Source organism: Pteronotus mesoamericanus, unplaced genomic scaffold, assembly GCF_021234165.1.
Source record: "Pteronotus mesoamericanus isolate MK-2021 breed Mesoamerican mustached bat unplaced genomic scaffold, CSHL_Meso_final contig_90, whole genome shotgun sequence".
Classification (NCBI taxonomy): Eukaryota; Metazoa; Chordata; class Mammalia; order Chiroptera; family Mormoopidae; genus Pteronotus; species Pteronotus mesoamericanus.
In genome coordinates, this window is record NW_026555277.1 from 1529258 (window position 1) to 1541660 (window position 12403).

Below are 12403 nucleotides of genomic sequence, written 5' to 3' on the forward strand. Positions count from 1 at the left end.
TGGACCAGAGGCACCGAATCCTGTAAGTATATGAGGCCATAGCTATTCTCTTTACTCGTGTCCTTTTGTACCACAAATGATCCAAATTCAATACCCTCGAAGTTTGAACAAATGCCAAGGTGAATCAGAAAAGTACACAACATTTCAGTCCCTATCGCCCTAACACTCCTTTTGAAAATGAAGATGGTTTGGGTTACAGAAAGCTATAATCAATAATAATAGAGAAATTCCACTTAAATGCTTATCTGAGCAGAAATAAAAGGCAAAATATATTCTAGCACACACTTGATCTACATGTCAATGCATGGGGTTCTTTTTTTATTTTTTATTTTGTGCCCACACTTTAAAGAATATTTTTTTAAAAGCCATATAACCAATTATTTTCTTAAGATGACAATCTGTAAATAGCAACTATGTTTTACTATCTTAATGTTCTTCCATTTATCTAACTCTTAATGTCAGATAACTTTATAATCTAATACTTGCTTTCTCCTTTGTGTATATATATATATATATATATATATACCATTAGTTGCCTGTATTTTTGTCCTTTGGAGATTTTTCTCATTTTCCCTCTTTCCCTCTATCTTTCAACTGTCATTATGTGCTAAACCAATGCTGTAAGACCTCCAGAATTCACTGACAGGCTCATTAGAGAAAATAGTTCAAACAATGAAGAGATTTGTTTTTACATGAACAAATTACTTATTTTCTCTTTATGCCTTTGGTTCCTAGTCTGTAATTAGACTAATAATAGCATCTATCTCAAGGGGTGAGGCTTAAATAATTTGTATCAAGTGCTTTGTATAATGCTGGGGATGTAGTAAATGCAGATAACTATCAGGCTTACTACTAACATCATTTTTGTCTTTGTTATGCAATAAATGCAACATAAAGCATTGTGAGCTAAGTGCCATTAGTAATACAAAAGATCAATAAGTCATGGCTCTTGCCTTCAAAGAAAATACCATCTAGGGGTAAAGGGGAGACCAATACACAGGAGCAGGAAATGCTGGCAGCTACGAAGTGCTGGGGGGTTGAAAGAAGGGTTAAGAGTCATTGAAATCTTTAACAAAGTGATGACATTATTTATCTGAATCTTCACAGAGAATTTAAAAACACCTTAGTATTATTATTATATATCATCTATAATTTTATAGTACTACATGCTTTAATTTGTATTATCTTGGTTTACTGAATAAGGGTTGTCTATTTTTCCATTGGTTATTTGTATCTGTGTGTCGGTGTGACTTATCACTTTATGTCCTTAATCTGTTCAACATGAGATTCTGCACACTTTTCTATTGTTTTAAAAATCGCTCTAAATTTTATGGGTGCCAAATATTATGTTAGTAGGTTTCTAAACATCAACCCATCCTTGTGTATCTAAAGTGAACTAAATCCAGTAAATTTGGCTATATTTCTCTATGTGCTGCTGAATTCTACTTTCTGATTAATGAGATGTTTAAGGGAGACTGTCTGCATTTCAGTAGTCTCCCCAAGGGCCAAGGGTGAAAAAATTTTTCATCCCAGAACTCCCAAACTCAGATGCTACACCACTTATACAAGATTTGCAAATAAAGACCTGTTTTGTCTCCTTATCCCCATGCCCACTAAGACACTCAGAAGGTTAATAATAATAATTAATAATAATAATAATAATAAACCCAACTTGGAATTGGAAGGAAAAAGACAATTTCTTTGGAGAGTGTTGATATTTGTGGCATTTTTTCCTCCCTGCACTCTCCACATGGAAGAGAGTGTGGAGGTACATTTTCTTACCTCAGGCTAAGTAAGAAGAACTTCAGTATGTGATATCTTTCCCTAGAAGTTTGGGGAGGTGGGATAGGAATTTTGGGCATATTGTGTTTTCCTGAAAAGGCCACAGTGATATGTTCTTCCAGAACATGACCGGTTGCCAGGCAAGGGAAGGGTCTCTGCCCTCCCATTGAACCCAGATGGGATGTGACTGCTGTGTTAGGCTACAGAGTGATGTTTTGTGACTTCTGAGGCTAGATTACAAAATAGTGAAGCTCCACCTCACTCCCTTTCCTTGAGATGCCTATCCTGGGGGAAGCCTGACCCGGGCAGTGAGGAAGACCAACTTAGAGCCCACACACAGAGGCTGCAATGGAGAGCCAGGCCAACAGCCTGCACCAGCCAGCTAGCACACGTATGTGCTCTGCATTATTTAGCTGGGGCTGCACAGATTGAGTGGCTTAAGGAACAGAAATTCATTTTCCTGATGTTCTGGAAGCTGCAAGTCTGAGACTGGGGGGCCGGTGTGGTCGGGTTCTGCTCTCTTCCTAGCTTGCGCATGGATGCCTTCTTGCTGTCTCCTCCCAGGGCAGACAGAAGGAAAGCAAGCTCTCTGAGGCCTCTTCTCACAGGGGCACTAATCCCATCAGACCAAGGCCTCACCCTCAAGCCCTCATCTAATGCTAATTACCTTCAGAAAAAGCCCCATTTCCAAATACTATCATATTGGAGAGGTAGGTCTTCAGCATATGCATTTTGGGGGGATGCACACATTCAGTTCACCATGTGCAGGTATACATCAAGGATGACTCTCCAGTAAGGTGGCATTTGATTGGGCTAAAAGAATTCAGATAGTGAGTCATGCGGAAATCTATGGGAAGAACATTCCAAGGAGAAGAAAAACAGGCTCAAGGCCTCTAAGCTGGAGGAGTGCACTTGGTGCATTTAAGGAAGAGTGCAGAGGCCAGATGGCTGGGTGGAGTGGAGAAAAGAGGGAGGTAAGGGCAGCAGATGAAGAGATTAAACAGCAAATAGAGACTGGATCATGTAAGACCCTGCATCTTTCACTATGTGAGAAGGAAGTTGCGGGAGGCTTTTAAGCAGAGGGTTGATATAGTACAAAAGACAATTTTACGCAAAATGATATGACAATTTCTGAGCATATAGCATTATAATATGGTACTTTTGAAGCACTTTAAAATAGAAATATAGGCGTTGTGTGTTAATGGAAATGTTTATGGAGTCACAGCTTATAGATATTCAATATCTTTGCTTACAGATAATCCATGCTGACGTTTAGCCACTGTTCTCTTTGTTAACATAATGCACCCTGCAATGTACACTCTCTACACGATCTCTTGCCACTATTGTGAGATTTTATTACCTAAATGCAGTTTGTCAGAAGTTCAATGTTTAATTTAAAATAAATGAATGATTAACCTCTTGACATAAATATTAGATATCGATTCAACTGTAAAGATGAAAACTATTTAATTTTATAACTAATTGCCTACATTTTATCATAAGGAAAAACAGAGAAATACTCCCTACAAGAACCCATTCACCTCGGCCATGCTCTTGGATAAAACCATGCCCTCTGGTTTTCTGTTTACTTTTAGCATTCGTCGGAGTATTGCCCTTGTAATAGCTACTTCTCAACATGTTTTTAAAGGGAGAGGGTCAGAAGGCAGACTCACAAAAGAAACCCTTCTTGATTGGATATGATTCTCCCACGTGAGAGCACGGAGCTGGATGGGACACTGAGATGGAGCTACTATTATATCTGGAAACGCTCACTGTTAATAAAATATGAAATCCGCCGCTGCCGCTTCACTCTCCTTCTTGTCCAGGTTCCGCAGGTGTCACCAGAGATGCAATTCTTCTTTGTCCTACAAACCAAAGAGGACCTGGAGTGTTGACTTAAAAGAAAAAGACAGTTCTCTTAAATACGTGATAAGAAAGAAAAGATACATTGTAAACATTTTATTTTTGATGTGCGTATTACATTTCATCACTGTGTAGCATATTATAACAGGGTCTGATAGCTGCTTTTCTTTTTTCTTAAATACAGTTTGGATGATATCATTCTAAGAAAAGGGTTATAAAATTCAGCATCATTCCTCTACTCAAACAGCACTGACTAAGTTAACCAAATTAGTCTGATAGACAAATAGTTACAGATCATACAGATATTCATTTCATAGTCTTCTGTTTTTATGAAAAAAAATGGTGGCAGCATTTTAACAATGTGATAAAACAGGCTCAGATGACAACATCTTTGTCCTCTGTCAGGAGATGACATTTTCTCTAGCACCACGCCTGCCGGGGGTCTCCAAAAATACTCAAAACCTGGCTGCCCTGTTGATGAAGGCTTTGCTGCTCAGAGGAGACATGGGTTAAAGATAGTGTGTTTGTTTTGTTTTCCAACATAATCAACTTAAAGAATTGTCTGTTATTTTCATATTACATGTTTCCTTACATTTTTTTGGTATTAAAATGTCTTTTTCCTTTAGAAAATAGTTAAAAATAATTTTTCTTTGGAAATTTTTCTCAGCTGACTATCTCCAAGTTCTCCAATTTGGTAAGATTTTCAGTGAAGACCATCTCATTAGTAAGGTGACATCTGGGCTTCCACTTTTGTTTACAATCTCCTTTGCTCTGCTTCCCGGTAGACCATTTCAGATCAGGAGCCTGTAAGAGTGAAGGAAAGGTAACACTCTTATCTCTTGTCACCCTGGATTTCTTGTCAGAAGATTATATTTCTCTTGGTAAAATAACAATTTTCTCTCCTCCTTCTTCTTCTTGTCTCTGTAAAAGTTTAAACATTCCTACCCTGCTAAATTCAGAAGAAGCCATATGATTTACTTATATCAGTGGAAAGTGAGTGGAGGTCATATTTGTTAGTGAGAGCCATTCCCTGGTTAACTTTCTCTCTCTCCCCCTCTTCCTAAAGTATAGTTTATCATTTTCTTTTCTCTCAATTTAAAAAGTCTTTGCCTGAGTTACAATAGCTCTGCCCCCAGGAGGCTCTGCCCAGGCCCAGTAGTGCTAAAGCCTGATGGGCTGAGTACAGAGTGGCAGCCACAGATAGTAGATCCCTGGCTAAAGGGGGCACAGAGTGGTCTAGAGACACTTGAGGAGAGACTGGAGATAAAGGCTTTGGGGAGAAAATGTAGAAAGCAGTCAGCAGGATCCTGGTGCTGACTCATCCCCCTTATAGCGGCAGCCATCTGGCTCAGGCAGACCACGCCCCTGAGTGGCAGCAGGGTGAGAGGACACAATAACCCTGCCCCCAGGAGGGACTCTGTCCTGCACTGTGGTGTCTCTAAGTTGGCCTGCTGAGTGCAGAGTGACTAGGCTAACAGCTAAAGGAGAGTGGCTACAGATAGTAGATTCCTGGAGGACTAGAACAGGCTGCCTAAGCTCAGACAGGGTCAACATCTGACATCATCAGAGACAGATCCAGAAAGTAAAAACAGCGGTCTCCTACCATAGAAGTTCACACCACAAAGTCAGGAAATCCAGACAGTACAATCTAAGAAGCAGAAGCAAAAAACAAGAGTCTCACATATAATGGGAAGACAAAGAAACACCCCACAGTCAAAGGGAAAGGATGAATCCCCAGAAAGAGAACTAAATGAAATAGAGGCAAGTAAACTATCAGATAGTGAGTTCCAAACAATAGTTCTAAGGAAGCTCAATGTGCTCAGTGAGCTCAGAGAGAATAACTACAGAGAAACTACGAGGAACTTACTGTAAACTATACCAGCATGAAAAAGGACATAGAAACTATCAATAAGAGACAAGAGGAAATGAAGAATACAATTTCTGAATTGAAAACCCCAGTAGAAGGAATGAAAAGCAGCCTAGAGGATGCAGAGGATGGAACCAGCAAGCTGGAGGATAAGGTAGAAAAAAAGCTCCCAGAAAAAGCAAGAAAATGAAAAAAGACTCAAAAAGAATGAAGAGGCATTTAGGGAAATGCAGGACAACCTGAAACATAATAATATCCGTATAATAGGTATACTAGAAGGAGAAGAAGAGGAGCAAGGAATAGAGAACCTGTCTGAAAAAGCAATGATGGAAAACTTTCCTAATTTGAGGAGAGAAAAAGTCACACAGGTCCAGGAAGCACAGAGGGTCCCATTCAAGAGGAACCCAAAGAGGCCCACTCCAAGACACATCATCATTAAAATGGCAAATATCAAAGACAAACAGAATCCTAAAGGCAGCAAGGGAGAAAGAGCTAGTAACATACAAGGGAGCCATGGTACAGCTAGCAGCTGACTTCTCTACAGAAACACCACATGCCAGAAGGGAATGGCAAGAAATATTCCAAGTCATGAAAAGTGAAGACCTGCAACCAAGACTGCTGTACCCAGCAAGGCTCTCAATTCAGATGGAAGGTGAAATAAGGAGTTTCCCAGACAAAGGAAGGCTAAAAGAATACACCTCCACCAAACCAGCATTGCAAAATATGCTAAAGAGACTGCTTTAGGAAGATGAAGAAAAAGAGTCTATGAATACCCAATTCCTCTCACAGTCACCATTACCTGATATTACCAATATTTTTAATACGTCGTAATCTGATTGTGACAATGAAGTTATTTTAATTGTTCCTTTATTATTTGTTGAAACTAAACCTGTTTTTGTATATTTCTCACCTATTTCTATTATTTTTAAAAAGCTTTAAATGACTTTTTTGTATTCTTTATCCATTTTTTGATTAAATGTTTGTAGAATTTTTTCCCTAAAAAACCCCCACAAGCTATTAACCCTTTTTTAAATGTGTGGCAAATACTTTCCTATTCTATTACTTGCTCTTTACCTTTTTTTACATGTATATTACTATATAGTCTTAAATGTTGAATATGGTCTTATCGTCAATATCTTACTTTATAGCTTCTGGGTTTGAATATATGACTCAGAGCAAGAAAAATATTATTTTGTATTTTCTTTGAAAACTCCTTAGATTCTACATATTGATTTTTAACTCACCTGAATATTTTTCTATACTGCGTGAAATAGGGCTCTATATTTGTTTTATTTCAAGTAATAGTAATCCATGCACCTTATTTGATGAATAAGCCTTATTTTCTCCATTGATTTGAAATATCATTTTAATCATATATTACATGGTTAGACAGATATATATGTTTGTTTCTAGAATTCTCATTTTATTTCATTATCTACTTGATTTTTTCTGTGCTGGTGTCATGTTTTTTTAATTGCTGAGACTTCATAATAATTTAAATGCTTTAATATTTTATAATGGATCTTGACATTTAAAACATAAATAAATAAAATCAATCTGCATTTAAAAAGAAAAGAAAGAAAGAAAGAACTCCTACCTTTCGCAACAACATGGATGGAACTGGAGAATATGAGAATATTATGCTAAGCCCATTGGTGAAAGACAAATACCGTATGATCTCACCTCTAAGTGGAATCTATTCAACAAAATAAACTAACGAACAAAGTAAACCACAGGTATGGAGACATGGAGCAGACTGAAAGTGACCAAAGGGGATGGGGAGGGAGGACAATGGTGGAAAGAAGGAGAAGGCACTAGACAAAGAACATGTGTGAATGACCCGTGGACATGGACAGCAGAGTGGGAACTGACTGTGGGAGCGGGGGGCTGGGTGGGACGGGGGGAGGAAGGCAAAGGGGGGAAAACTGAGACAACTGCAATAGAATGAACATGATTTAAAAATAAAATAAAAAAGTGTCTTTGCCTGAGTTAAAGTAGCGAACACATTACCCTATATTTTCTTCTAGAAATTTTAAGTATGTTTGGGTCTATATCTGAAAATTTTTAATTTAATTTAAATTTAATGTTGTTATGGGATGAGGTAGATGCCAACATTCTTTTTGTTTATATAGGGATATTTACATGTTCTAGCACTATTAACTGAATGTTATTCAGGCCTTGCATTTTCCTTGCATCAGCAAATAAGAACACTATATAAATCCTCACTTTTTTTAGCAATAGCATTTTCCTTTGGTTATACAAATTAATGATACACAGCTTGGCATTATTGGATCTCGCTTCAATACCACGGGAGTCTTCAGTAGAAAATGAATTTCAGAAATTGTGTCAAAGTAAATAGATTACGTACTGCAGTATGAGAGGAGAGAATGAAGAAAAAAAATTGGAAAGAGTAATTGTATAGGAAAGCTAGGTGTTAATCTACAATAATAGGAAGTTGGTAGACAACATCTAAAATAAATCAATAGCCAGAGAGGAGGAGTGTTGGCGGACTGGGAGAAGGAGGTGAAGGGATTAATTAAGAAGTACAAATTGGTAGTTACAGAGTAGTCATGATGATGTAAAGCAAAGCACAGGAAACGTAGTCAATAACATTGTAATGCCTATGTACGGTACCAGGCAGGTACTAGAAATATTGGAGGGTACACTGTGCAAAGTATATGATTGTCTAACCACTAAGCTGTAAACATGAAGCCAATACAAAATAGTATTGAAAGTAAACTGTAATTAAAAAATAAACAAACAAGCAAATAAATAAATGGTATGAACAAATGTATGGTTTAAAAATATAGACTTAAGTGGTAGAAAATATAACTAAAACTTGAAAGATCCTCCTGCTGCCTATGAAAATCAGAGGCAGTATTACTATTTTTCAATGAACATCTTACAATATGTTGACATTTCTATGGCCATTTGCAAATAGTTTTCAAATGTTTCAAATATTTTCAAACATTTGCAGGGATGCATCCCACATTATCAGAAGTGAAGTCCTGTGGGGATGTGAGGAGAGAGACTTATGGGAAACAATATTTTGACTCTGTTACATCTGTTGCTATGGACTGAATTGAGTCTCCCCCAAATGCATATATTAATATTTTAATTCACAAAGTGACTGTGCTTGGAAAAATGGCCTGTGAGGAGGTGATAAAGGTTAAATGAGGTCAAAAGGATCGGGTCCCAATCCAACAGAGTCAGTGCCCTTATGAGGATAGAAAGAAACATCAGAGCTCTTTCTTTACCATGTCAGGGCAAAATGGGAAAGTGGCCACCTTCAAACCAGGAAGAGAGCTCTCACCAGAAATCAATGCTGCTGGACTTTAATTTGAGAATTCCATTCTCCAGAACTGTGAGAAAATAAATTTCTGTTGTTTAAGACACCCAGTGTATTGTATTTTGTTATGGCTGCCTGAGCTAAATGGTTTGTTTACATGTAATTTTCTGTTTCCTTCTAACAAGCATATATCATTCTATGATGAAAATATTTAACTGTAGGAAAAAAAGAGTTATGTTATAAGAGTAGCATCTCCAGATTTCAGAAAATTGGGAAATTGAAAAAGGAAGAAGAAATCCTTTATTTCTTCTTAGTCCTTTGTGTTGCAAATTTATATCTATCTGTATACATTTTACATAGCTGTCATTATATTCTTTTTGAGTTTGATACAAGATTTTATACTTTATATAATAAGGTGAATATCAATGTTTTTACTAATTTTTAAAACTATCATTTAAATGACTACAAAATATTTAGTTGTGTTGACATATTTTGTTTAACCAATTTTTTATGGCTGAACATTTTTGTTGCTTATACTTTTTGGCTATTATGAAAAACAGTACTAGCTATAGTCATGGAAATGGCTATTTAAAGTTAGGCTTTTTTCCTTGGGATAGATTCCCAGAATTGAAACTACTGAGTCAAAAACTACAAACATTTTTTAAAATTCTTGATAAATTTTGCCAAATTGCAAATTTGACTGTATTAATCAATTCAAAATTCTAACAGCATTGATGAAAAAGTTGTTTGTATTTTGGGCATTATTAAGCATTAGGTATTGAACTTTGTCACTATTTTCATAGACAGAAATCCGATTTCAATTTTTAAACGTGCATTTCTTTTATTGCTGCTCTAGTACAGTTTAGGGTGGAGTTTCTTAGAGATTAGATCTTTGTGGTCTCATTTTATTTTCCCTTTCATAAATGTGTATAAGGCACCAAAGGTAAGCTTTGTGTTTTATGTGAAGGGGTATCTGGTTGATAAAAGAATGTTGGCAAGTTAGTCATGCATCTAAACTAACCCTACGAAACATTGTGAAGGAGATTAGAAATGACAGTGGAAGTACTACTTTCCTTCTTAGCAGTCCTTCCCCTGAATTATCTAACAACATTTATGCTAGTCAGTCACTCTATTTAATATCACACCCTGTCCTCACTTCCCTGTTGAGTTTAAAATAAGTTGAAGCTGCATCATGAAAATTGACATTCTTTCCAATATTTTAAGAAGGAAAAAAAAATTACCAAGCTATAGATGTTTGCAGAACTATCAGAAGGTTTGGGGAAGTGAAGGTCAAGGACAACCGCCACTAATGTTTAGGAAGTCAGGAACTTTAGGAATCATAGGGTGTTCCCTCCAATTATCTCAGCTGCCTGCTGTGGTGAGTCATTCGCAGAACACCTGGAGCTCCTTGGGACTGCAGTGGTCCACAAGGCTGCATGCAGCCGCTGCCAGGGGAGAGTGATAGCTCCTGCTTCTCCTCTGCCATCCGCCTTCCACAGCATTGTGTCCCTTTGGAAGAATTAGTACCAGTATCCTATGAATGAGGGTTTCTGGGAAATGTGACTATAGGATTTTAACTTTTGAAATGTAGGGAAGAGATAAAGAGACGGGAATGGTGCTGAACTGACATTTCATTTATTTATTTTAAAAGATTGCATTTATATATTTTTAGAGAGAGGAGGAAGAAGGGAGAGAGGGAGAGAAACATCAACGTGTGGTTGCTTCTTGTGCCCCCCGCACTGGGAACTTGGCCCACAACCCAGGCATGTGCCCTGACTGGGAATTGATCCAGCGACTGGTTCTCATGTTGGCACTCAATCCACTGAGCCACATAAACCAGGGAGGGATTTTTAAGTGCAGTTGCCTACCTATTAACCTTTCCCATTTCCTTCCTTATAGCAGAACCCTAATTGTGTTCACATATCCACTCCACCCTCAGCTTTAGAAAAAGACAGAATTCGGTCGACATGGCATACCTCTGTGACAGGGAGTGGTCTAGGGGTAAGCACATAATTTATAACCTTGAAGTTGATGTGTAAGGAGGTGTGTTTCTATGCCTCTGCCTTCTATTTAACATGCGCAAGAAAGCATGTAACTAAAATTTTGACAAGCAGCCATTCTGAAACCATGAAGAGACCATCATGAAGTTGATGCTAAGGGGAAAATATAGAGGAGACCGAAATAAAACCTGTTTTAAAAAATAACACAATGGTGCAAATCTATATAATATGCCTGACGAATGCCCTACTTGTGAGTATCATATGTGTATAATAATTTTCAGTATTTTTTAGACTAGTTTATATCCTGGTTTTTGTTTCTTTTGAAAGCACCATAGCTAGTACACCTGACAAGTTTCTGTACTTTGGAACCTGATAAACTATACTCCAGGTGATAAAGGAGGTAGGTAGACAGGTATTTTCAGGAATTTCTCCAAATGATTATCTTCATGATGGAAAACCAGATACTACAGCAAACCGAGCTTTGTGGGGATCATTTAGCTCCTTGGTGCTCCTCATACTGTATCTCACAGGCCACTGCCGGCTCCAAGTGGACACAAAGTCACATCCCTTCATACCTGTGCTTTGAAGAAGTTTCTTCTATGAAATCTCCTGTGTTCTTGCTAAGCGGACTGAGCTTGAAGGCATCAATGAAACTTCAAGGGCAAGATCTGATGATAAATGTCACCAACAGGAGACTAGAACCCAGTCATTTATGGAATGCCTTTATAGATGTCCTATGCCACCCGTGTTGTGACACTAGAAGAATATTTTTATAGTGTTTAGGTGTGGTTTAGGAGTTAGACATTAGGCAACCTAGTCCAATGCATCCTGGTTTGCATGAAACTTTCTTGGCTTTAGCAGTGAAAATTCCAATCCTGAACAATCCCTCTATTCCTGGCAAACTGAGATGGTTGGTCACCCTACCTGGGTCATAGTCCCATCTGTCATTTGCCAATCATGAACCTTTGCAGACACGGGTTCACCTCTCTGGGTCTCCACTCCTTATCTGTTAATTAAGCTTGAAAACTGGCCTCAAGATTCACTACTAACTCGATTCTTGAGATTCTGTACTTCCTTGAAGTATTGATTACTCTATGAGAATAGATGAAGTTAGACTCTTCACAATCACTTAGACATAACCATCATATTTTGTAAACAAAGAGGCTGAGGCTTGGGATGTTAAGTGACTTTCTCAAAGTCATTTGGTGGACGTAGTGACTGAGCCTTGGTTTTTGCACCCTCAAGCTGGCATTGCCTTGATTCCAAGCTCTTCTGTCTCCATACCAAGTAAAAGTTTAGAGTTGAATCATTATTCCTCTGACAAATACTCATGGACATAAAAGGCTGTTCAACTGTGCTGAACACCTCCACATTTATCTTCAACTCCTTAAATGCACCTCCTCTCTAGGCTACTCTTCGTGTGGTTGCCGATCATATTTACTTCCTGAGTGACACTATCTTGACTCTTCATGTGGGCACAGGCTGACTGAAGTCAGCCATATGACTGTGCAAAGAACTATTTCCTTCTCTCTCCAGGCTTCTTGTAGCTGTCATTTAAAAAAAAAAATATATATATATAGCAGCAAAACACCCTGCATAATG